Genomic DNA, 27,626 nt, shown 5'->3' on the forward strand with positions numbered 1-27,626 from the left:
AAACCTGAGAAGCAACATCTGTCTGCCTTTCTCCTCTTCCAGCAACCAGTCTGTGGCACTACCAGGGAGTAAATGCTGAATAAGGCTGGTGGCTGGTGCTGAACAGGAGAGACCCAGCAAAGCCAGTAAATACTGAGCCTTCAGCATGTGGGGCTTTCTGTCCAAGCTGGCTGGCTTCTCTCTTTCCCTTCCCCCTCACACAGTGGAAAGGACATTTATTAGGCAAATTCTCCCACAGCAGGAATAGTGCAAGAGTCTTAACAATTGGTGTACACATGACTTTTGGTCAGCAACACGTCAGGATCATGATTTGTAGTGGCCAGAACCATTTGTCTTATGTTTACGTGCAGTGTGAGGGCCATCAGCTAAGAGAAATTAGTGTGTTCATTCTGCTGACCCTTCTTGTCCAGCTTAACACAGAAGGTGGAGACAGACAGGAAAGGGGCCTAGAGACCAATGGGAGAAGGAGCCCGGGGAGGGGGTCACTGGCAAACAGAGCACAGAGCTGATGACAACTTTCTTGCCTCATTTTCTTGGGTTCTTCACCTTTCTCTAGGGGGCCTGAAGCTGGAAAAAGTTTCACTTTCTAATTCAAGCTCTTCATCTCTTAAAGGCTCTTCATGGGAATCTAAATTTCTCTTCCTTTTCTCCTTTACCTTTGTGAGTTTGAAGGATGCCTGCGTTTCCAAGCCCAAGCAGGACAGAAGTGGGGTCTTGACCCCTGATAGTGAAGGTAGGAGGTGCATGTCCTGGTCCTCTTAAAATTGGTGGGCACCCAAGCTTCCAATCTCGGGGCACAAAGCCACTCAGATGACCACCATGATTGGTTTGGGAAAGTAGAAGTCCCAAACCCAAATGGATGCCCTTTTGGAATTCATAAGCAAGTTAACTTCTGGGAATGGTGTCAGAGAGGCAATGATCTGAGAATGAGAGTGTTTTTCGAGTGCACTATAGAAGAGTAGAGAAAACATAAGTGTGCCAGGCACTGCCTGTACTCATTAATGCTAGTCCGATGTTGGTGCAGGGCCCCTGATGGGAAGGGATGAATACTGCTGATTCAGGGGGCAAAACATGATCAACCAGACTGATTCACTAACATGCCTGGCTCATTCATAAATACTCCCCAAATATATGAATGATGGAATGAGCAAGAGATTCACTGATCATTATTTAACATGCTATCCCTCCCAAGCATATGTTTTTAAATAGAGTCTCTGGAGGCACCTGGGTGGCTCAGTCAGTTAAGCATCTGACCCTTGATTTTGGCTCAGGTCATGATCTTGGGGTCATGGGGTCAAGCCCTGCGTCGGGCTCCATGCTCAGTGCAAAGTCTGCCTGGGATTCTCTCTCGCCCTCTCTCCCTGCCCCTCCCTGGCCCTCTCTCACTCTCTCTCTCAATTAATTAATTAAATCTTTAAATAGAGTCTCTGGGAGTGAAACCAGCAGGGCAGAGCAGGGCCATGGCTCAGGGGGATCTCCCGAATCAAGCAATCCTGAAACTGAGTCCTGGCTCTGTCCCCTACTAGTGGTATTATTTTTGGCAACGTGTTATAACCTCCTTCAGTCTCAGTTTTCTGGCCTATAAATAGGGATTACACGGGCACCTCTTCATAGGGTTGTGAGGATCAAAGGAAGTAAAGTACAGGTGATGGCTTGTTTTATGGGTCAGCTTCGCTAGGCTATAATGCCCAGGTGCTTGGCCAAACACCAATCTAGATGTTGCTGTGAAAGGGTTTCCTAGATGTGACTAATATTTATATCAGTGGCTTATGAGTAAAGCAGATTGCCCTCCACAATGTGAGTGGGCCTCATCTAACCAGTTGAAGGCCTTCAGAGAAAAGACCGAGGTCCCCCAAAGAGGAAGGAATTGTGCTTCTAGACTGCCTTTGGACTCAAGACTGCAACATCCACTCTTCCTTGGGTTTCCAGCCTGCCAGCCTGTCCTGCAGATTCCTAACTTGCCAGACCCCACAGCTGCGAGAGCCAGTTCCTTAAAATAAGTCTCTCTCTCTTTCTCTCTCTCTGAATGGATAGACAGATCTTGTACTGGTTCTGTTTCTCTGGAAGACTCTAATACAGTGTGGAAAGAAGTCCTGAGCACAGCTCTTGGCACACTGCCTGCTTGATAGTTTTCTATGGTCACTAATTCCCGAAACGATAAAGTTTTACAGACCAGGACAGAGTTCCAGGTGTCTATGGGGAGGCTGATGGGGGCTGCAGATCAGGGAGAACAGAAGACCTGTGCATCGGCCCCTGCAGCATACAATTTAGGTAGCACCAGCTCTGAACACGGTGTCAGCCTGACACCTGCTATGCTGGGGGATAGAAGGCTGTGCCCCCCACCCTGGGGCCCTTCTGGGCCTCCCCACCCCCACCCCCCGCCCATCCTCGCAGCTCCTCAGTCCTCACCAGGGAGATGATTTGCAACTCAGGCCCCTTGGCAGCTGTGCCTCTGGATGCTGGCTTCTTGCTCCTCATCCCTGCAGCCCGACCTACAGATGTTTTCTCCTGGTCTTTCTTCTTTTAGACCTTGTTTCCTCTTGTGACCCAAACTCCCCGAGAGGCTTTTTGGTTAGCTATGTTTTTCCTCCAGAGCCCCTTTGACTCTGTTATCATCACTAAATCATCTGAGTCATCAGCTCGGTATGGAGCCACTGACACGGAGAGAGAACCCCGGCTCACCCCTCTCCCCACTCTTTCTATGGGGTGGCTATTACAGGTGGCAGGCAGGAGGGAAGGGGGCTGAAATGCCTGTTGTTCTCTGTCCCCAAGCCCAGAAAAGCTGCATCTCCCTCCCTGCCAGCCCTTCCTCCACCCCGCTGGCCTTGGGTGCTCCTTGCCTGTCTGAGAGGGGCCCTGCCCGGCAACTCACCCCTGGCCCTGGGCCTTCTACATCTTGAACCTCTGTCCCCTTCCCTCACTTTCTGCTTGCACCTCTAAGAAGAGGGCCCATCTCGGGGACTGGAAGCCACTCTGTGGGGCTCCCTCAATGTCTCATTTCCAGGAGCTGGAAGACACAAGGTCCAAGCTTCCGATCCTTGGTCATTCAGCTGAAGTCTCTGAAGAGTCTGTGGCCTGCAGTGGCTGTGGCTCATGCACCATAGGCCAAGTGTGTGATAGCTGTGGGCACCTTCAAAGGCCACTTACAGAGAACCCTATTCTGATGGGCTTCAACAGACCCCCTCGGCCAGATGCTGCTTTGAAAGAGTCAGCAGCTAATGCCTAGAGAAGAGTCCTCGTTAAGGCCACACAGTTAACTGGGAGCCACATCAGAGCCCAAATGCGGGTCTTCTGATTCTAGCCCAGTGCTTTCTACAGATGACCTGGAGTAGGCCATGGAAGTGATATTCACCTTGGCAATGACCAATGATACTGTAACTGAGGGTTGTTGATAGGTTGATTCCAACTTTGTTCATTCAGGAAGTAGGAGACAGGATTTGTAGGTAGCTTATAGAATTTGTTGATAGAGAAAAGGAGAAAAGGGAGGGAAGACCAGAATAGCCCAACATAGATCTCTGGCCTCATCAGTTTGTTGATACCCTCACTGATTCCCCCATGCAGGCATTCGTTGGTTCCACTGCGGATCTCTGGGGAGGCCCTGCCTAGCTCTCACCAAACAATGTCACAGGCCCTACCTTGAAGAATTCCTGGCCACACCCCAGGCATGAGATGTTTGAGCTCTGGGTATAATGATGGCCTTCACACGGAGGCACAAACACACACAGACACATACACACACGGACACACACACACACACACACACACACACACACACACACAGAGCTTTGGCCAAAATGAAATCCACACCATGAAAAAGAGAATGTTGGGGCTGACAGGTGAATGGTTCCTCCTTCTTCCTACAGATCTTGAAGTCGCAGACTGTTCTCTGTCTGCTCCTCAGTGGACCACTAAGCCTGGAAATCCAGTGGCTGCAGTGGCTGTGGCTACAGTAGCTGTGGTTTTAGGGGTCCCGGCTGAACTCTGTGGGTGGGCACCAGCCCTCCACGCTTCCTCCCTTCTCAGACCTCCCCCTCCCTGGCCATCTTCCCTTGTCCCCACAGCTGTTAGAGCTCAGCCTGCCAAGTCTCCCAGAGTCATATGGAACTCGCCGCCCAGTGTAGGTGGGAAGGACATGGAGGTGCCGTCAGCTGGGTGGGAAGGCCGATCCCAGGAGGCAACACTCTGGGGTCCACGCCAACCCCACCCCTGACTGATAGTTTCAACAATTCCATGATAGGCACTGGAAAGGACATTTGGCCCAAAGGCCACCACTCTTCACAGCTTAGCCCCTCAGACACATGGCAGGGGGTTCCTCAGAGAAACCCAGAGACCGGTACACAGGCTGAAGGGAAGGAGAGGCAAAGAAGGCAGCTTCTCTCCAAGGAGAAGCCAAGGGCCCCATGGACCCTAAGGGTCTGGTGCTGCTTGCAATAGGTCCTTGTGTGGTCTAACAAGACAGAGAAAAAAGAGGACAAAAAAAAAAAAAAGTATTAGGAGGCTGCAGGTTTTCCTGTAAAGAGCTTAGACTTTGGAGGTAGCTTCTAACACTGCCCAGCTCTGTGACTTTGGGCAAGTTACTTAACTTCTCTGAACCAAATCTCTGAAATGGAGATAATGATACCTTTCCTGCCGGGCTGGTGTAAGAGTCAGAGAAAATATGTACAAAGCACCAAGACGGTGCCTGGGGGTGTCTTCATAATGACGATGATGACAGTTACAGTCTGGGTCTCTGGCCTTGTGCTGCGTCTCCTTCCCCAGGAGATGGCCAGCCTCCGTCTCTTCTCACAGGGGAGTGTGACTCCGAAGAGGGGAGGCCAGGCCATGAGAACCTGGCCCCGCTGTCTCAGAGCACCTATGTGCCCTTGGGTGGACTCCTCAGCACCCAGAGATCAGGCACAGCCCTGTTTGGCTTCTGCAACCACAAGGTGGTATGGCCAGCAGCCATGGGAGAGTTCTTCTTTTTCCAAAGTATGTTTGCTGTATAAACACAATCGTAAAATAGAAGCCAAGTGTCAGGGATGGCGGGGTTGGAGCAAGAGCGGGGAGAGGCGGCGCTCCTGGCGCTGGCCAGCCGCTCCCAGCCCAGCCCCGGCGGTCAGTGTGGAGGAGGAGAGGCCCTGCATCCCATCATGCTGTCAGGCCTCACAGACCATACTTTCTTCAAACCTCACTTGGCTGGAGCCATTTAGAGAGAGGGTCAGGGGAGGAGGCGGCGGCCAGGGAGTCAGGCTAAACTTCTCCCTCTCTCCGGCTCCGAAAAATAACCCAGCTTCCACCGCCTTGTCATTTGATCCATAAAATTCACTGCCTGGGTACTTAAGATACTCCCCTGGGGCTGCATCTGTGTGATTCCGATTCAACAGTGGAATTACTGACCGTGGAGATGGCTCCACCATCAAGTAGCCCAAAGGATGAACCGGGTCTCAGAGATGCTCTGAGCTACATATGCCTCCGGGGCTAAAATCGAGTGGGAAGATGAGAATGATGACTTGGGGGGCAGTGCAACCCTCCGAACCTTCAAAACACAGCACTGAAGGCAAAAACTTGCATCAGTCAGGAGGAAGTAGTTAGAAGGGGCCCAAACTGTCCTGGCAGCTGTCTTAACCCCCAGCGTCCCTATGGCTACGGAATTCCGTCTCCTTACACCCGCTGCCCCCTTGACCTTTCCTGCTCCTTCTCCTCACCCCCCCTTCCTTGCCCGGGACTCGGGGACCTTAAGCATAATTCCAAATCGCCACCAGGTGTAGCCACCCCACATTCCAGCCTGGCTCGGACAACTTTATTCTTCAAGGAGGGTGAGGAGTCGGGGGAAGGTGCAAGGGGTCTGGAAAAGGCATGCTCGTTTCTGAATCAAATTCAGATGTACTGAGCTCTGTCTGCTCAGAAGGAAAACTTACAGCCCGCAGCTGCGGCACAGCGAGCACAGGGATGAGGCCACGGAGGGCCCCCGCATGTTTTCCTTGGCCTGCACACAAGCCGTTGACATCATTTCAGACTTCGCCATTCATCCACTGCTGCTGGGAGCTTGTGTGGCTGTGTGAGGCTGTGTTCCAGAGTCCGGGGAAGGTCTGATTGCAAATTGGGTGGTGGTGGGGATGGAGGTGGTCCCATTGAGTTTGTAAAAACAAACAGAAATGCACTGAACCTTGCCTTCCCTCCACCGGAATGATGAGTGAAACGAACCCCCACCCGCTCTGACCAGCCCGCTCCCCCAGGGCAAACAGACCCAGGCCAAGCCTAGCGGAGACCCAGAGAAGCCTTTGTTCTGTCTGCACTATTTTGGGGAATGATGACGAATGTTCACCACAGGTAAGAAAAGCCGGGGTTCCAGTAGCAAATTCTATCACATCCTTCCAGACGTCACTTGGGCCGCTCTGGGCCCATCTGCATTCTCCTGCAAATCCTGGGTAGCAGGAAAACTCTGTTAATGGTTCCCAGAGGTCTCAGAAAAGAAAATGGCAAAAGTAGGAAACGTTAATATTAGGAAACAGGGCATGTGCGTAGGTGCACGCGGTGCAGGATTAATAATCATTTTTAGGAGACAGCTCTCGGATGCCAGGGATATTGTCAAGGAGTCCCTCTTTTAGCTGAGCTGCCCACGTCCTTGCGTTCTCTCAATTCTGGTAGCATGGAGTGAGGCTGGGACAGTGGTCAAGAATTAGGGCATGCTTTGAGGCAGGATTAGAGAGCACCTCTGACCCCCTCCCTACCAAAGTCACTTCCCATGCTGAGAATGTGAGACTTTGTGTTTCCCACCATGGGCAAAGCTCTGGACCTTGTCACTGAGAAAACCACCCAGGCTCTAGCCACCACGGAAGTGAATTTGAACACTGACAGAGGCCACTCTTTGTCCTATAGCAGCCAGGCCTGCTCCTCCACAAGGACTTAGGAATGGGATCGCTTCTTTCTCAAACATCATTTGACACAAAGTGTCTGAGGAGGGTACTCCATGCCAGGGATGCCCACCTAACTCGGAGCTGGAGAGGACCCGTGATGTTCCTAGAAATGTTTAACCACCAGTCCATTCTGGGGAAATAGCCCTGATCTGTAGCATTTGCCAATTTCTACAGTGTAAGTACTCCTATCAGGGTGAACTTCAAGCTACCAACTGTTGGGAGACGAGTCACTGGTCTCTTGCATTTCTGCACAATGTGTGAGCAAAGGTTCTGATGCTTTTGTTCTACACTTGTTTTAAGGATGTTTGGTTTTCTGTCTGCCTGCCTGTCTGCCTGTCTGTCCCTTTCTCTCTCTCTTCTTCCAACGCTGGAAACATAGGACTCCATGTCCCTAGAAGATGGGAGGAGATATCTGTGATGGAAAGACTCCTGATCTCTGAGTCTGTTCCTATAGAGGAGCCCCCCCAGGAGAGCCGTCCATCCAAACATCCATATGAGACTCCGTGTGAAGGAGAAACACACTTTTCTCATGGTGCAACGTTGATATTTAAGGTGCTGTGTATGGTACGTGGCAGTACTTGGTCTGACTACTACAAGGAGCCACCACTGTTTTCTCCCTTTATAGATAAGGAAACTGAGGCTCAGAGGTGAATGGACCAGGAGCCATTACTAGCAAGGTGGCAGAACCAGGATCCAAACCTAGACCTGTGTGCTTCCAAAGCTTTTTGCTCTGCTTTGCTGACTCTTCCTGACAAAGGCCCATGTGTGGTTAGGGTTCTGAGGTCCACAGATTTGCCCAGGGTGGGAAACAGGTCTCCCTGCCAGGGAAAGCCAGTTATCTTTTGGTAATCAGTCCCGCCTTCAGGGAAGTCGGGCAGTCTGACCATCTGCAGCTTCCAGGAAGATTGATTCCTCGCGTCCGAGCCACTGCTGTTTGGGGCAGAGCAAGGATCCCCCGAAGAAGTCTTCACCTGATGAGTGTTGTGCCTTCAGGACAGCTGGCCAACTAAATGAGGGCCCCCCACAGCCACTGAGAGACCCCTGTCACCATGGGATTGCAAACACCGCAACAATTCAGTAGGAACTCATACCATGAAACTGCTGAACACCCACAGTCCCCCAGCGAGTCACAGCCAGGATGACCAGGACCCTGGGAAGCAGCTTCCTGGCTTTAACTTACAAACCATCCCAAGTGACTGAAGCTAGGCACATTTGAAGCACTTATTGAGCACCTGCTGTGTACATCACAACTACAGTTACGACTTTCGCGACCCTGTTGCAGAGACTGACAAAGGATTTCATTGCTCCTGTCTCCGGATGTGTTTGAAAGAAAAATCTGACAAGGGTACTAAAATAAGGTCACACCTGGTTTGACATTTCATGAATCATCTTTGCGGCAAAGGATTAACAATATGTAAATTCAGGATGGCCTCTGAAAATGCCCACAGGAAATGGTGCTGGTGACGTGGAGGACACATCCCCCTCCTTCCCCAGATGTGTCCTGGCGCCCACACACAGTAAACACGCTGAAAGTATCTGTGAAGGGCTTAGCTTAAGAAACAAGGGTCTTCTTAGCTGCTGGGTAGACCTTACTTGTTTCCTGAGCCCTCCAGAAATGTGTGAGATTCACCTCCGTGCTAACTCTGAATCCCATGGACGCATTTCTGCCACACTCTTTCCCAAGACACTTGAGAAACACACAGGCTGCCCAGCCAGGGGTCTGAGTAACCATTCCCTCTCTGAGCCTCTGCCCTGAGGTCCCACGGTCACTACTTCCAGGCTCTTGGTGCTTCTGACGCAAGCTGAAGACCACAGCCCGAGGTGTGAGTGGATAAGCATGAAATGACTAGCTTCAAGCCTGAGTTCCTGTCTGCTGAGCTCTGGAAAATGCGAACTTCACAGACCATTTCTTTCTCTGGGGCCTGCCCAGCTCCTCCCAAGTCCTGGCATTCGACAATCCAAGAGTAGTAATCGTAACTAATAATAGAAATCACTTCCAATCATAACACGTGGCCTGATCTTACTATAGAGTCATAGGGATTAAAATACTCTCTGTATGAAAGAAACTGTTTGTCTCACAATTCGACCTTTGGCAAACACAGCTCCTAGGTCCCCAGCCGTCTCCCTGGGCTGGCCTGTGCATCCGTGGAAAGACCAGTCTGTGCATAACTTACAGGGGCCCCTGCCTCTAACACAACTTGTCATCTTACGCCCTACCCTCCTCCCACCGCCACCATTTCCCCCCACCAAAACTTGCACGTGAGCTTGTTTCTCCCCTGGTCAAAAGCCAGGGGTGGCTCCCCATTTTAGGTAACATCCAAACCACTTTGGCACTAAAGGCCCCAAACTCTATACCAATCTTATATGTTAGCCCTACTCCTCCATCCAGAATCCCATGCTCTAATCAAAATTATCCATTCATTTTCCCTGAACACATTTTTTAATTAAATTAACATTAAAGTAAAATGCAGCGAAGTACACAGATCCTCAGGGTACCTACCATCGGATGAGTTCTGATAAAGGTACACAACCATATTACCACCCCCTCAGTATGTCTGTAACTCAGAAATTTCCCTCATGTCCCCTTACAGTCAATTCTCCCCCCTATAGGCAACCACTTTCCTGATTTCTGTCTTCATAGGTTAGTTTGCCTGCCTTGAACTTTATATAAAGGAATCACACAGTATGTCCTCTTTTGTGTCTGGCTTCCTCTGTATAATATAATGTTTTGATATTAACACATACTATCACAGGTATTGGTAATCTGTTCTTTGTTAATGATGGCCAAAAGTATTCCATGGGATGAATTTGCCACAATGTTTTTATTCATTCACCTATTGGCAGATACTTGGACTGTTGGCAGTTTTTGCCATTACAAATAAAACTGCTATGAACGCTCCGGCACAAGTCTTATTGTGGACATTTGTTTTCCTTTCTCTTAGGTAACTACCCAGGAGTGGAATTGCTGGAACATAGGATGGGTGCACTGTTAAGTTTGTTAGAAGCTGTTAAGCTATTTTCTGGGGTGGTTGTACTGTTTTGCCCTCCCACTACCAACATACGAGATTGAACATCCTCTTCATGTTCTTTCCTCTGAGTCTTTGTTTTCATGATTTCCTATACCTGGAAAGTCCCATGGCTACTGCCTGACTCTTCTCTCCCATTAGTCACCTCTATTAAGCCACCCAAACTGTATAATACCTTAAACTCAATGGTGTTTCCTTCTCATTCACATAATGTCCAAGGTAGTTTTACGTCAGAACTGCCAACCCCAAAGACGGTCATCCCCAAAGAAGGCTTACAATGTGACCCTGGGCGTCACCATTTAGTCAATGGATGGAGAACGAAAGGATGGAGAAAGAATGTTTTTCTTTACTGACTTGGCCCAGAGGTAGCCATCATCCCTTTGGCTCATGTCTCACTGCTGAGAACTAGTCCCAGGCCTCCCCTACATGCATGGAAGGCTGTGAAATGGACACGCCAGCCGGACAGCGCTTACCAACCACAAGTCTGCACCATGGGAGGGGGGACACAAGTCTCTGGTGTACACTTGGCCATCTCCACCACACCAGAGGTTAAAGTCTTACCCTCCCTTCCAATCTGACTGTCTCCATTGAAACTGTCCCACAATCCGTGTGGAATTAATCCCTCCTTCCTCCATACTCCCGTCACACTTGCAGTCCCTCTAAGTACTCAGCCCTTAAGACCCGCCTTTCATTAGTCATTAGTTAGTTCCATGTTTTGCCCACTAGATGGCGACATCCTGGAGGGCGCTGGCCATCTTGGATCCCTGTGTTTGGCATGCAGTGATGCCTCCCTAAGTATTTGCTGGTAGAGACATATGGCACCCACCAACTCCTCCTCTTGGACACACGACTTGTCTACAGTCCTCAATTCCCCAGCATCTAGCTGAGGCCCTGTGACTCCCCTGGCCAGTGCAACCCATGCCACAGCAAGCTGGCCACCTCCCGGTTGATGCAATAAGAGAGGGAATGTTTCCCTATATTCTAGATCTCTTCCCTTGCCTGGCAGTGGGATGTGGAGGCTCCGGTAGAGGACCCAAGACCTGACCCAAGCCGAACCCCTCTGCTGACCCCACGGCTGGGATCAGGCATCATTTGTTAATCAGTCAGCCTACCCTAACACACTCACAGTGTGTCAACTGCAGCTGCCAAACTCAGGGACTTCAACCAGTTTCCTTGTCTTTCCATTTCCTTTCATTACTTCTCATGGCGGGCCAACAATCTGACACCCGGCCCCATGCTAGTGTGGGATGTCAGTGTCTGGGTAAAGAGAGCTCTTACAGTTTAAGTTTAGCTCTGGTTTTGTAGTTCAACCTGTTAATAACTTCACTGAGTCTTAAATGTACTTCTCTTGTGTACCCCACTCGACTATAAGCTCTTAAGAGTTAGGTACGAATTCTTCCTCTATACTCTAAGTACATCACTATTCATTCACTTAGGAAATATTTACTGAGCGCCTACTGTGTGTCACTTACTATTCTAGGCATCGAAGATAGAGCAGCAGAGAAAACAGACCAAGTCTCTGTCCTCAGGGAATTTACGTTATACTGGGAGAGACGGTAATAAACAAATAAATGTGATGATTGAAAAAAAAATGGGAACAACAGAAATCCAGTCACATAGCCTCGTGTCTTTCATTCCCAGCTCCGGGCACAGGAGCACTTTCACATTTATTTGAGTCAATAATTGATTAATGTCTGTCTCACTCCCAGAGCTGTGGGATCCATGAGCATGGGGCACCCCTCTAGCCTCAGCCTCTAGCACAGTGCCGGTGCAGAGCAAACACTCCGTCAATAGTTCCTGCATCAGAAATAAAAGGAATGGGGGTGCCTGGGTGGCGCCGCCGGTTAAGCATCTGTCTTCGGCTCAGGTCATGATCCTGGGGTCCTGGGATCAAGCCCCACGTTGGGCCTCCTGCTCAGCGGGGAGCCTGCTTCTCATACTCTCTCGCTATCTCTGTCTCGCTCTTCCAAATAAATAAATAATTTAAAAAAAAAAAAGAATGAAAGAAAAGGAATGATGATGGCAATATCTACGACCTGCTGAGAGCTGACTATTTTCCAGGCACCATGCAAAATGTTTGCGGGCATTATCTCATTCAATCCTTACACCACCCCTGCGAAGTAGCTATTAATATGTCCTGAGGGAAGTGGGGCCCAGAGAGGTTACATGACCGGCTCAGCGTCACATGGTGAACAGTGGGTACAGACCCGATATTAAAATTCCCACACTTGGCTCAAGACCACACTGTGCCACGCAACAAGAAGTGCTTTCATGTGGCCTATATATTCTTTCTCCACAACGAGGAGCAACCACTATGGGCCACCGTCTCTGTGAGCCGGAAAATTCATCCCCTCCCTCACTTTGCCCTGGCCAGCTCAGGCGGCCTTCCCCGGCAGATGGAAGATGCACGTTTGTGGTAATTACAGACCGTGTTGTCCTTTTCATTTATGTCTTCACAATCCAGCTTGACATTGTGTCATAAAAGTTTATGTACTGTGTTCTCTCCGCTCCTTACTAATATTCTCTGGCATTCTCCCTGGCCATCCAGAATCAATACTATCGCTCCTCTCTCAATAAAGTAGGGAGCTATGAACAAGGCCCAAATGTGCACAATGGCTATTTGCAGCAATTAGACGTCATGCTGAGAAATGGCCACACTGAAGGAGAGTGGGCCAGATCTAAGGACCAGCGCGTCCCTAATGTCCCTCACTGGGGACCCTGGAAATTGGACTGCTTAACAAAATACCCTCTCTCCTCTCACCTCTTCTCCTTCTCACACTCTCTGTGTCTCTTTCTTCCTCATAAGAGATAAGGAGAGAGAAGTGCATTCAAATTAGGGACCCCAGCAATCGATTTTTACTTGCAGTTGGTGGATTGTAATCAATGTTAATTAACCAGATTCTTTTTCAGCAGAGGCTGGGATAGGAGAGTAACTGCACAATATTTTTGACCAAGACGACAGATATTAAGGGGCTTTGGTATGATCGGAGAGCAGGAGGGAGAGGGAAGGCAGGTGCTGAGGGAGCTCGGGGGAGAGAACAGGTGCACAGGAAGAGCAGAGATTGAACAGTCTCAAGGTGGTCCTATCCGTAGGCTCTGGTAGTCAGTCTGGAGGCTCAGCCTTTTACAGATCTTCTGCCAAGGAGCAGACTTCCTGTCCCGGGCCCAGTGGACTACATGGGGGACGTCTCCTACATTGTCAACTGTCATGGGCAGCCACCAGGAGGGTGGCAGGTGACTCAGGCCAGGCCCCTTCCCATGATGCTCATCACTCGGGAGTGTTGCTCATACCTGAACAATGAAGCACAATGAGAAGATGGAGGAATTTAACAACGGAAGGTTTGGGTTTGAGCACGAGAAGGTGCTTCCTGGCTCTGGAACTGTGGGCAAGTTACATAACATCCAGACCCTCCATTCACTCATCTACAGTGGACATGATTACAACTGACCTCATGTAAGACTCAAATCAGATTGCATATGGAGGCACAATGACATGCTATGGGAATGTCAGCAGCGACCACTGTTACAAGTAACAAGAACAATGCCCCAGGGCCTCTGATGGCAATCAGCCAGTGTATGAAATGGGACCGGAGGTTCCCTACTGGTCTCTAATGATGTAGGAGGTTGTTTTGGCTGTTATCTGTGCCAATTTTATTTGAAAAGCTCATCTATCTCTAAATAAAAATCTAGCATTGAGGAGAGGACTCCCAAATGGGCTAGTGCTCCTTCTTAATATCCCAGAGAAGTAAAGGAAAGTGATTAACGGTTGGAAACATGGTACAGCTGCCAGAAATCAACCCAAAAGTTGTATCTGCTTTGAAACAGTGCAAGTATTACAAATTTTCGGACAAAATAGAAAATAAAAACAGAAAAAGCCTATGGGTACCATCTCCTTGAGCAACTTATCACGGTCAGGTTCTCTGGGCTTCCCCCAGCACCATTTTGGTCAAATGGTGCCTCTACTTCCAAGTGACGCTCCGAAAGCCTTCAATCAGGAGAAGGGCACCAATAATTTTCATGTTCTTCCAGTCAACTGGGGGTGAGGCAGTGTGTTGAGGAACACTAGTAGAAGCTCATAGGCAGGAAAAAGATTTTAATTACGTTGGGTGGCCCCTTGGTCTGTGGGATACAGGAAGTCCCAACTATGGTGATAAACTCTAGCCCCTTCTTTCCCACACAGGAGTCCACCATTTAGGGAAGGTGAATGAAAGAAGAGGTTGTCAAAAGCTCACGAGTTCAATACACTGCTGAGTATCCAGCACAAGGGAGCATTCCCCTACCACACACAGGAGACTCAGAACATCTCTGCCCTCGAATTGCTCACAGAATAGGGGGGTTGGCTGGGGGGAGCCAAATTAAGAGATGCTCACCATGCAGGGCATGGGGGAACACAGAAGAGGGCTGCATTCCCTAGCTGGGGCTCTAAAGAAAGGACATTCTCAGGGAAGAGAAGGACAAAAAAGCAGAAGGGAAAATGAACTGAGGAAACAAAAAAGGGAGGGAAAATCAGGAGAGAGCAGGGAAAAGAAATGATTACCTCACCCCAGGATTTATATACTAAGCTCATATGCAAATCTTGCCTCATTGATCTGTGACTTCAGTGAATAAAACTGCCTTTTCTGGCGCTATTGATTGTGAAGCAAGCTGAGAAGACCAGGTCAGTCCTGAATAGACCTGGGGGCAGGGGGGAGCTCACAGTGGGTGGGCTTTGCACTTAATTAGGGAAGAGCAATTGCCCACTGTGACCTAAGGCACATCCTTGTGGAAGTAGGTATCTCCAATAGTCCCCCACCCAAAAAAAAAAACCCACTGTATTTTGGCAAACAGGACCACGTCCACCATCCCAGAGCCCTAGAGCAGGGGCCTCTCTGGGCCTGGTCTAAGGGCAGGGGGCCTGGCACATCTTCAGGGAGCTTGATCTCCAGAAACTAGTGGGATTCAACATCGACCCGCGAGAGAGTCTGAGCCTTGAGTATGGGCAAATCTGAACAGTTGGGGAAAGTGGGACAAGCTTCCACATGGTGCTCCTGGGAGCAACAGTGGAGAGATGGGAATACCGGAAGCCTCTTCACCAGCTCTGCAGCAAACATTCCCCAGAGCTGGGTCAGCCTGGAGGGCTGGGCATACAGAGCTCCACAGGGAGATGTAGCCTTAACACAACAGAGGTTGAGAACAAGAACACGATGATGAAAATCCTGTCACTCTCCTGCTGAAAATCTTTCCAGTGGAAAGCCATGAAAAGTTATTGACTCATTTTTCAGAGCTTTGTCTCTTCACTGTTAGCAAAGGAGGTCTTTCAGTTACACCTGATGTTATCAATCTTGGATGTGAGAGTAGAGGGTAGAGACCTCACCCAGATCCTACGATGGATGCAGAAGCATAAAGCTGACCAATCATCCCAGTCAGCCTGAAAATATTGAAAATACTGTGTCCTGGGAAATCTCTTAACTCTGGACACTCCAGGTCAGTTGGTCACAGTAGGCATGACCATCAAGCAACCACCAAGGCCCCACGCAGGGCCATCTGAAGGGTCATCTTAGCCCCAGTGAGGCTCTCCTTGGGCCCGCTTCACAGCCCAGCTGCTTCCTCTGACCAGTCTCCTGGCCCTCCACTTCCAAAGGGCTGAATCCCAAGGTTCCCTCCCTAACAAACACCCAGAACTCTGCCTCAGAGGCTGCATCCTGAGACCTCTACTGAAATTTCCGTGAAGTAATAAGAAAAAGAGAGAGAGAAATGTGATGCATGAAATCGTGACCTCCCATCCCAAGAAGATGAACTGAAGTCCTAACTGCCAACCCCCCCCCCCACCGACACTTCAGAATGTGGCCTTATCTGGAAATAGAGGCTTTGTGGGTATACTTAGTGAAGTCAGGTGAGGTCATGCAGGAGTAGGGTGGGCCAATCCGATAGGACTGGTGTCCTTTCAAGAAGAGAGAGGGGCACAGAGGCGATAATGCCATGTGAAGATACGGAGACACGAGAGAGAAGACGAAGGCAGGCACGGAGTCAGGCAGCTACAGACCAAGGCACGCCTGAAGCTGCCAGACACTGGAAGAGGGAGGGATGGATCCTCCTTCAGAAGCTTCAGGGGGAGCCTGCTTCTGCTGACATGTTAATTGCTGACTTCCAACTTCCCAAACTGTGAGAGAACATATTTCTGTTGCTTTACATCACGCAGTATGTGGTACTTTGTAACACCAGCCCTAGGAAACTAATAAACAATGTTAGAAGGCAAAGAAGACAAGAAGGAGAAGGGCCACAGAAACAATGGAAGAACTCCCCTTGTTGAAGCCAAGGGCTATGGACCCCTTCTGAGGGAAAGTCAGGAAGTCAGCCTGGGGTAGGGGAGAAGAACAGTTCAGGCTTGGACCCATTCCAACAAACCCTGGAAAATACCAGAGGCCAGGAGAGAGTCCAGCCTGGGGCCAGGGCCTGGGGGTCCTTGTCTTGCAGGAGTATTAAAGCTGTGGAGGCAAGCAAGCCCAGCAGAGAGGATGTGGAGAGAGGCAAAGGGCTTAGGGCTGATGCTTGGGAAGTCATCACACTCGAGGACTGGAAGAGAAAGAGGGATCTAGAAGATCCTGACAGGAGAGCAAGAGAAAAGCAAGAGAAGGAGATCATGGAGGGAGACAGGAGAGGAGAGATCCAGACACATCAGGGAAGGCGAGCTGAGCAAGAACCAGGCGGTAACAAGTGGATTCAGTGCTCTCCTGCCTCAAAGGCTCATTACACATCTCTTCATTAGGCATTGTGTAGGATCAGTGAATACAACAGAGAGCAGGACTTACCTGCCCTCACGATGCTTGCAGTCTTGGAGAGAAAACAGAGGACTTGGGGCAGATAGGGTTTCTCAAACTCTGTGGTGAAGAACAAGTTGTCATTTTCTTTGTGGATTGATACCATGTCACATAAATGTCAAGTCGCTATAAAAGTCATGAACACTTACATTTCTGTACTTGCCTGCTCACAGACTGACATTGACTGCCTACCACATCCTGAGCAGCATGGCTGACAGAGATGATTATTGCCTACCAAACAGCTCCTCTCTTTTCCTACTCCACCAAAGACATCCAGTGTTGCTCAGGGGGCTACAAGACTACATTTCCCAGCTAAAGACAGGCAAGTAGACAGCTTCTGGTAGAGCTTATAGAAAAGTTCTATAAAGGGAACAGATTCATCTAGGTGACATTCTCTTCAGTTCCTGCACCTTTCATGGATGTGACGCTTGCATTCCAGCAGCCATCTTGCAACCATGAGGCAACACTTGGAGCAAAAAACTTGAAGGACCTAGGTCTTTGTTGATCATAAAGCTACTACACCAGCTCAGGACAGCCCATCTCCAAATTTGCCCTTACAGGGAAAGAAAATTAAACTTTTATCTTGTTTACACCACTGCAATTTGGGACCATCATCAAGTATATTTTTCATCTGTGTCATGAGTTAACAGGCACTTACCATGTAGGGTGGTAAATACTATTACCACAACAATTAGGGAAGGACAATTACTATGGAATCCAGAGAAATTGCCTCTAACAAGCTTGGAGGGAGGGGCGCCTGGGTGGCTCAGTTGGTTAAGCGACTGCCTTCGGCTCAGGTCATGATCCTGGAGTCCTGGGATCGAGTCCTGCATCGGGCACCCTGCTCGGCGGGGAGTCTGCCTCTCCCTCTGACCCTCTTCCCTCTCGTGCTCTCTATCTCTCATTCTCTCTCTCTCTCTCAAATAAATAAAATCTTTAAAAAAAAAAAAAAAAGCTTGGAGGGAGGGTTGGGGAGAGCTCTCTGAAAGAAACAATGGCAGAATAAAATAAAATAAGGAGAAGTAGGGAAAGGGATTAATGGGGGAAAGGAGCTTCCCAAGCCCCCACATTAAATCCAGTTTATGCAAAGACCAGGAGATGAGAGGGAATGGGGCCATAGGAAGAACTCCAAGTAGTTCAGTGTGGCTGGAGCAAGAGTGCAAAGAGGGCATGGGAAGGGAAGAAAGAGCGTGGTCTGCCTCAGGGCTGTGGCTGCCAAGTGGTGGAACTTGGTTGTCACATGAACAGAAGGCAGACACCTGACCTTCTAGAAGCTTCTCTCCCAGCTGAACTCAAGAGAGAAACTTTCAGGAGACAGTATTATGTGCTAGAAATCAGACAGCACTGAGTAGTCCTGAGCCTGTCTCTGATGAAGGGAATCCTGCTCAGTTGAGCCAAGTTGCTCACCCCTTGGTTCCCATTCCCAAATCTGCAAAACAGCCTTCACAACACCATGCCATCAACCTCACAAGGGCTCTGTGAACACAGGTTGTGATATCCTACAAGTAAGGAATGTAAAGATGCCATGTTGAAGCCTCTCATTTTACTGGTAAGGCACAGGAGGCCCAGAGAAGTCATCCCAGTTACATGGAGACAGCTGAGTCTGGAATTTAGCTCTTCCAGCGATCAGGCTGTTTTTCTTTTCCTGCAAAGAGCTGAGTGTTATGCACATGAAGTGGATGGTTATTGTTCCTGCCAAAGGGAACACAGCAGAGCAAGATGATAGTTTATTTCAAGAAACCTAGTACTTGAAGGTGCTTGGAATAACACATACTTTTGAAACTAACTAAATATTTGGAGTGTGTCTTCCCATCCTTCCTTTCTGCTCTAAAAGCAAAAACAAGTATCTGTAATTTGGTGAGGGGAATTGAATTAGATAAAAGGGAAAATCGAATTCAGTAACCACAGATGTGAAAGTGCCCCCTCCCAAAGTATTTAGACCAGATTCACATCTTTGGAGGTAACTCTTAAGTTTCCACAGAATCACTGAGAAAACACAGCCAACCCCCTTTGGTGACTTCACAGTGGCTCTCTGAAAAGGTCACTGTAATCCATCCTCTTCGTTCCAAAAACTAGCATCTCTGAAAGCCCTGTTGGGATGACCATTATTTGGGGGACTACAGAGAAGATTCATAACCAAAAGAAATAATATTACAGTAGTAACTGTTACTTATGGAAAGTTTGCCTGTATCTGGCTTCATGCTTATAATAACCCTGAGGTATGAGAACTACTGTCCCCATTTTCTGGATGAGGAAACCAGGCCTGGACCCCCCACTGACTTCCTTCCCATCCAATCAATTACCAAGCCCTGTTAAATCACACTGTCTCTTCCATGGGTCTTAGTCTTCCCAGTGCTTCCTGGAAAGCCCAGTGCCTTCCACTCACTTCTTCCCAGATGTTCTTGTCTGGGAACATCGCCCTCCGTTCCCAGATATGTATGGGATATTCTCAGGTATCATGGCATCACTGCACACTCAACAGAACTTGTGTTCCCTTGAAAACTCCCCATTCATCTGAACTTTTTTCCTGTGAGTCGATTGCCCAAGACTGAACAATACATTCTCCATTTTACCCAAAGAGGTCTATTTACAAACTCCTGAATGTACCTTGTATTTATTTCCTACCCTTGCTCACGCTGTTCCCTCCCTCAGGCTCCACTACAATGCCACCTTTTCTCTGAAATCTTCCCTGATCTTCCCAAGAAGAAGGTGCTTCAGCATGTGAAAAAAACGAACAAGGATGTTCACTACAACGCTGTTTTTAATTGAGTGAAAAATTTCAGAAGATTGGATCCAACTGTTGATTAGTAACAGACATTAGGGTGTACCCATACAATGGAATATTATACAGCCAATGAAAATAAAACAAGGATAAGATACATCTACATGTACTGATAAGGGTTAGAGAACAATATGTATAATATGGTCCCAATACATAAAAATGTTCTATATCGGGGCACCTGGGTGGCTCAGTCAGTTAAGTGCCCACCTTTGGCTCAGGTCATGATCCCCCAGGTCCTGGGACTGAGCCCTGCATCGGGCTCCTTGCTCAGTGGGGAAATTGCTTCTCCCTCTCCCTCTCCCCCTCACCCTGCTCATGATCTTTCTCTGTCACTCTCTCTTTCAAATAATAAGTAAAATCTTTGAAAAACAAAGTTTCTATATGCATAAAAATTCTGAAAGCCTACAACAAAATTCTTAATAATGCCTATCTCTGGGATTAGAGATGGAGAAGTGGAAAACTTTACTCTTTTTACTAAATATGTTCCTAATTTATATTCATTTTTATGGCAGTGAATTACTTTTATAATACCAAACTTACCCATTTTGGGAAAAAAAATTTCCTCTTTTGAATTGCTTATAGCCCATAGTATACTTGGAGGGTCTGGATATGTCTTACACATCTTTTATCCCCTAGGGCATGCAGCACATTGCCTCACATGTCAAAAGTTGTCTTAAATTGGGATATTTTCATTGGGTATAAAGCACTGACATAGAAGATTAAATTTAAGAGCCCTGCTTCCTGGCATTTCCTCATATATATTGTGGATGTTCCTGACACATAAACACACACATAATTCACTACCACCACCTTCACACTCACGAGTAGAAACTAAACAAGGCAAAGAATGCATAACCATTCTTCAAAGGGAAACCCGTTCATCAGATTTGGAGAGAGAAGCTATACCACTCAGAGATCTCAAATAAGGGGGAATAAATGAGGATGAATTTGTTGACGCTTATCCAATCCCTGTTTTCTCATGGTTTTAAGGTTTTAAAATGTCTCTGGGAGATACTGTATTATAACCAGGGTCAAAATCTATCACCTGGATAAAAGAAACGGTTTAAAGCGTCAGTTAAGGGATGGGAATGTATAGGCTTCTGTACTTACCTCTCCCTGCTTGTTTGTTTGTTGGGAGCCACTGTAAATAATTTAAACTGCTGAGTTATATTCTTGACTATCAGTCACTGTGGTAAGGTGTGAAACCCAGGCAGCTGGAGTGTCTTGTCAAAAGACCTTCTTAAGGACAGGAAACGGGGAGCCAAGTGCCCTTTCAACAGACAGTAGCTATGACTGCAGGATTCTTTGGAGACCTGGGGACATACCAGAAGCAGAGCTTCAAAAATAGAAATAGAAATGTCTGGCAGACTGAAAAAGAAAACCGGGCTCCAAAATTACCCACAGATAATAGCAACGTAGTCTCAACGGCTGGACGCGGATATTAGTGTGTATTGTCACCTCCAAAACCAGCCCTCCCGCCCCAAAAGATATTTTTAAATGTTAGTTCGACCTCCACCACACTCGTTCTTGAGAGGTGTGAGTTCACCAAAATCGCTTTGTGGGTTTGTGATCTGTGGGGATATTCTCATCCATTAATCATAAGCCTTTATTGATGCCGACTCTGTGCATGTCAGGGTAGAGGGTAGAAAAGAAGAAAGTGAGAACTTCCACCATCAAGGAACTGAGACAAACATGCAAGAGTTACAACTACAAACTTAGGCAGGGTTCATGCTGTGTAAGGTTTCAGGGGATTTGTTCACCGGAAAATTTTTAGGTGCCTCTTAAGAGCCCTGCAAATGCAGAGAACCCTGTGAGACACCAAAGAAATATGAGATGAGACTCAGATGCTGTTCTCCAGGACCTTAGCGTCTTCTTGGAGAGTGCAAGACTTTCAATGGGAAACAATGTGAGAACAACGGTATTGAATAAAATACTGAATCATGAAGTACAAAGAGAAGTGATAAATTGAGGGTTAAGCAAAATGACAAAAAGTAGTTGAAGGCTTCAGTTTCATTCACTTCTACACACATTTGTGGAACTCCGTACTATGTAGCGGGCATTAGGTAGACACTTGGGAGAGGAGACTAATATGACAATTTTGGACAAAACAGATTTCTTCCCCTCAAAGAACCAAGAGTTTAGTAAGATAGACAAGACATATGTAAGTAAATACAACTAATACCAGATGCTGTCAGTTGGACTTAGTATGTCTGGGTCTTACCCACACAGTCCAAACACAGATGGATAATGAGTTCCAAATCACTTAGGAAGATTTTGGCAATGAAGAAGGAGGAGAAGGGGGAGGAGAAGGAAGAAAGAAAAAAAGAGAGAGAGAGAAACAAGGAGGAGGAAGGAAAGGAGGGAAAAGAAAAGGGAGGAGGAGAAAAAGAAGGAAAAGAGAAGGGGAGGGAAGACCTTGAATCAGAATGGCTTAAACCATAAGAAATTTGCCATTCACGTAACTTCAAGTCCAGAGGTAAGATGATCCCAGGTAGACGTTACTTCCAACTCTCTGCCCCGCTGTCCTATTAGCTTTTTTCCGAAGCTAGTTCCATGTGGCTGCAACAGTTCTAGGCATCTCTTCCAGATGTGGCACCAAAGAGAAAACAAGGGACAGTGTGTTTAAAGGTTTCTCTCCCAGAAGACCCGCCAGCAGACTTTTGCTCCCATCATATTGGCCAAAGTCAATGTAGCCCTGGAGCCATGACCTATACAATCATCTGCCAGGAGCTGGACCCTGTGCTAGACATTATATGTAAGACCGAGTCTCTCATTCACAACATGAGGAAACAGTAACATAATAGCCAGATACAGCACCGTGAGCTCTCAGAACACTCAAGAGTACAGGGCGCCTAGGTGGCTCAGTCAGTTAGGCATCCAACTCTTGGTTTCTGCTCAGGTCATGATTTCATGGGTTGTGCAAGAGAGCCCCAAGTTGGGCTCCACACTCAGCAAGGAGTCTGCTTGAAGATTCTCTCCCTCTGCCCCTCCCCCTGCTCACTCTGTCTCAAACAAATAAATCCTTTTTTTTTCAAATAAATCTTTTTTTTTTTTTTTTAAAGAGTGGTATTAGGTGGGGGTGGGGAGTGGAAGAATGAAGAAGAAGAAAACTCATGGAACAGTAAAAGTAACTGGCAGAAGAAGAGGGGGGTCATAGGCAGTGAGAGAAGTAATTTCCTAGACTAGAGGCAGAATCTGAGTCTTGACCAGCTCGTGTTCTAGGCACTGCCATAGTGCGATATTCCCGGTGCCTGGTGAACTGGCTGGAAAATATTAACCCTTCAGTAAATGCCTAAACACCTGAGTGAATTAATGAGTGTGGAGTCTGAAAATTAGCAGGCAGTTGTGAACTTCTGGTGGGAAGCCTGGGGTCCTTCTTGCTGTGCACAGGAGTTAGAATTTCATCTTGGAAGACCATGGGAAGCTGCAAGATGTTTTAAGCGCAAGGATGGCAGGATCACATTTTGGTTTTGTCAAAGACCATTCTCACTGGAGTATGGTCAAAGAAAGACTAGAAGCAAAAAAAAAAAAAAAAAAAGAAAGAAAGAAAGAAAGACTAGAAGCAGCACGACAGGTCAGCAAGAGTCTGCATAATAATAAAATCCAAAGCGGATCAGAGACCAGTCATCACCACCCAGTGGTGAGTCTACCACACAAAAAAACCTGGATCTCTCTTCTTGGCCTTGCAGCTGCTTGGGTGTCACTGCAATGCTTATGACCTAGCATCCTCTTAAAAGAGTACCCTCTTGCTACTTAAAACAGACAAAAAGCCTATTATTAGTGGACCAGCTTCTGGAACAAGATATTATATATATCAGGACTTTTTAAGGTGTGATTTCTTTCAAGTGCCTATAGAGATGGAGCATGGGATTAGCCGAGAGATTTCCTGCCTCCATAAAGGACTCAGCCCATCAGCTCTTCCCTGCCTGCTTCCTGTGGGCCCAGCACAGCTCACTCCCAAAGACCAACTGCTATGGGCTGTCATTGCCTCATCTATTTAAAAAAAAAAAAAAAAAAAAAGGCAAAGGGGCGGAATCAAAACCTGATTTAGCCTCAGGGAGTTGTTGAGGGTGAAGAACATTCTGTCTGCTAGGTGCTCTGAACTCTTCAAAAGAGTGAAGAAGGTGTATTATTCATGCAAGACAGTGTTTTTCACTCTCCTCGCTGGGGAGTGGAGAAGACAGAGCACCGTTCCCACCCTTCTACCCCACCCCCCACCCCCGCACACTCTGGGCCCAAGCCCAGCCTCGGAGACATGGGGGGAGGGAGGCAGGGAGGGAGCACGTTGCCCGCAGCCCAGCCCTGAGAGAAGAGAACCCGTGGCAGGTGCAGGGTAGGCAGTCCTGGAGCAAGCACCCAGCCCCTGGCCAGCTGTGATCTGGGCCAGGCTCAGAGGCTGCCTGCTCCCACCCAGCTCCCCTCCAGGGCAGAGACCCTCCCACGGCCGCCCCCTCCACCTTCACAGAAGCCCCATCTCAAACCCTAGGTCAGAACTTGAAGCCCATTAGTAATGAATCACTGGGACTAGAATTCGGTTCAGCCAATGCACATTTGTCGGGGTAATAATCAGGGTTTTTATCCATCTTGCACATTGGCCTGTTTTTCCTTTTGGCTACAGTCGCCACCTGAAGAGGATTAGAGAAAGCAAAATATTACAATTCACTGGAGATCACATTTCCCTCTCCTCACCCTTTACCTCCACTTACTGCTGAAAAACAAAGGCTCAGAAAGGCTACCCTGGTGCTCTGGAGCCTGGGGCGGGGGGAGGGGGAGGGCACAGAGGAACCACTGGGGCCGAGCCGGGTGGCGCAGGCTCAGCCCCACCTGCTCAGGCCGCCCGCTTCCCTGGCTGGTGTCGAGGAGCTCGCTCTGCCACATCAGCCCAGAGCTTCGTCATGCATGCAGCCAAATGAGAGCTGGGCTTCCAGAAGCCCATGCAGGGGCCAAGAGAGTCGATGTTTTTGCCTTGAGGCAAAGACCTCTGGGTGAAAAATGTCCTTGGAGAGAAGCTGGCTGTGTCTTACGTTTTTCCAGAGGGGCGCAAAAGGTCCAATGTCCTCACTTGTGCTGACAAGAAGACGACAATGGGTCTCCGTTGCCACGACAAGCCGCCTCTCACACTCGCACACTCAAGGCACAGCCCACCCCCCCGCCTTCCTGATGAGGGAGAGGAATTTGATGATCTGTTTTTGTGGGCGCCCCAGAAGGGTTTGGGGGCATTTACCAGTTTGTTTCTTCTCCGGGACAATTGTTGGATCTGCTCAGAAGGGAGCCTTGCTGGGATATTCAATATCATGCATTTGTTGCTTTAAAAATACCAGTGCCCCAGCAAGAGAAGGTCATGTACTTCTTATTGGCACATGGCCCCAGACGCGGTGTTTTCTTTGTCTTGGAGAATCGCTTAGGTTTAATGGGTGTTGCATACAAAGAATGATGGGAATTTGGTGACCACTTCAAAAAAAAAAAAAAACTTAAAAACCCCAAAACAGGAGAAATCAAGCAAAAACAGGCCATCCTCAGTTCTTGCCCCGGACCCTGATGAGCCACTCAAAACAGTTCTCCTCCTCCCTCAGGAAAGCCTTTGGTGGCACCAAGGACCTCGGGGTGTCTTTGGTGCGATGGAAGCCATTCTGTAATGCCCAGGGCCTCATTTTCTCTCCATGGCTCCAGGAGCAATTTCCCTCCACCCATCCCATGGGCTGTCTTCGGCTCACCCTCACCGATCCCGTTCCAGGGTCCCGTGAACTCCGGGAAGTGATTTCAACATGGTCATTTCCTGGAGAACCCCCACAGAAGCAGGAAGCTCATTCCATGGTGTTTTCTCCTAAGATGTCCTGGCTGATTCTTGCATCTCAGTAAGTCACAATCCATCCAAGAAAACAAGGTAATAATTACTGCAGAAATTGAAGAGTGGGGTGTTCCTAATGATCACTATTTTCTTCGCCCTCAGGCAACCTGCTCTTCGGGTGCCTGCTTCGTGGCATGTCGACTGGGGTAGGAGGGCTCCACCCCTACATTTGAGAGGGGACAGAACATTGAGCCATAAAGGGCCCTGAACATTCCACCCCTGACCTTAGTTTGCCTGGCATATACACACTATTTTTCTTTTCTTTTTGGCTTTTCAAGGCACTCCGGGAAGCAAATCATTCAGCAAGGTCTGCATCTCCTCCCAGCCCAAGGTCCTTAAGGAAAAGGGCCTGGCCTGGTTCACCTCTGTATTCCTAGCACTGGGCATCCCATAAATATAATGATAGTATTAGCTACCACTTAGTGAGTACTTTACCTTGCACCGAGCTCTTTGTAAATATTATCTCTTGCTATTAAATATGCTGGATTGAATTTAACTGATTCACAGAGCAGGAATGGCACTTATTTAAGGGGCATGATGGTAACCCAGATGTGGAATCCGAGAGACTTCCATTCAAATCCTGACTTTGTCACACATCGGTCACTTGAAATTTGAGTTTTCTCATGTCTAAATTGGGGGAAATAATAGTCACCCTGCCTGCTCCATAGAGCTGTTGGGAAGAAAATACAAACAAGTATTAGTAAGATATTTCTTTCTAAGTTTGAACATTTTTTAAAAATCGAAATGTCCCTACAAATCTAGTGGTATCAACAGCCAGATTACCACAGTGGGGCTGTCACAGTTTATGAGGAGGTAAGGTATGAGGAGAGGTCATACTTCCCCAAATATCTTCCCCACTGATGATCATAAATTATTCCCTCTCATCTGGCTCATAATTCCCACAACCAGCATGAGTAATAGCGAGACAAGTAAAAGAGGTTGTTGCCAAGTCCCTGGATTAGTTATCTGTTGCTGTGTAACAAATCAGCCCCAAACCAAGAGCACCTGGCAGTCCACAGATCTGTCTCTTGCTTCAACAGTGTTTGGACAGAACAGACCCAGAGACATCAGCCTCCAACCATTTTTCCAGCCATCTTCCTCTGCCACCCTCTGCCTCTGGAACCAGTCAACACCCTATTTTGAGCTTAGCTCCTTATTACTGATCAGCCAGGAGCTCCCAGATTCATCAGAATTGTTCCACTGAAGTGGAGGCCACTGTCAGCTGCCTGGTCAATGCGCATCTGCTGGCCTCCTACCCCTACCTCTCTTTGGGCTTCTGTTTCGACCATGACAGTGTGGCTCTGGGGGGGCGTGAGCCCCTCTTCTGCTAGTTGGCTGAGGAGAAGCACAAGTGCACTAAGCCTATCTTGAAGATGCAAAACCAGTGCAGCGGCCATGTCCTCTTCCAGGATATGCAGAAGCCATCCCAAGATGAGTGGGGCAAAACCCTGGACACCATGGAAGCTGCCCTAGTTCTGGAGATGAACCTGAACCAGGCCCTTTCAGATCTGCATGCCCTGAGATCTGTCCAGGGAGACCACCATCTCTGTGACTTCCTGGAGAACCACTTCCTGGATAAGGAGGTGAAACTCATCAAGAAGATGAAGACCACCTGACTTCACCTCTGCAGGCTGGCTGGCCCCCCAGACAGGGCTGGGTGAGTATCTGTTTGAAGGGCTCACCTTCAAGCATGACTAGGAGCCTCTGAAGCCCAGCAACCTTTGAGGGCCCCCTATGGCATGTGCCTGAGCCTCTCCCTGCAGCCACTAGGAAGCTTTTTAACTGCCCTGGAGCCCTCTCCCAAGCTGTGGACCAAATGGAAACAAGAAAGCTTTTTGCAGCAAAAAACCCCCAACAAATAAACAAGCAACAACAACAGCAACAAAAACAAATTAGCCCAAAACCTAAGTGGCTTAATCAGCAATGAACATACCATCTCCTGTAATTTGTGTGGGTCAGGAATTTGGAACAGCTTTGCTCAAGGTTTCCTGTGATGTGTGTAGTTAAGATTGGGGCTGGAGTTGCAATTATCTGAAGGCTAGACTAGCCTTGAAGGACTCACATCCAAGACGGTTCACTTACACAGTGCTGGTTGCTGGTAGGAAACCTCAGTTCTCCCTCACATGAGCTTTTCTATGAGCTGCTTAAATGTCCTCACGACATGGTGTCTGGCTTCTCTAGAGTGAGCAGTCCAAATGCAAGAGCAAGGAGGAAGCCACAATGCTTCTTATGACCCAAGCTTGGAAGTCACAGACCATCACTTCCACCACATTTGAT

General features: G+C 48.2%; 1 pseudogene; it reads left to right on the plus strand.

Moving 5' to 3' along the window:
• The first annotated feature begins 5,018 nt into the window (after positions 1-5,018).
• Positions 5,019-27,047, plus strand: LOC113934115 (annotated as a pseudogene).
• Positions 27,048-27,626: the final 579 nt, after the last annotated feature.

This window comes from Zalophus californianus, chromosome 13 (genome assembly GCF_009762305.2).
Source record: "Zalophus californianus isolate mZalCal1 chromosome 13, mZalCal1.pri.v2, whole genome shotgun sequence".
Lineage (NCBI taxonomy): Eukaryota > Metazoa > Chordata > Mammalia > Carnivora > Otariidae > Zalophus > Zalophus californianus.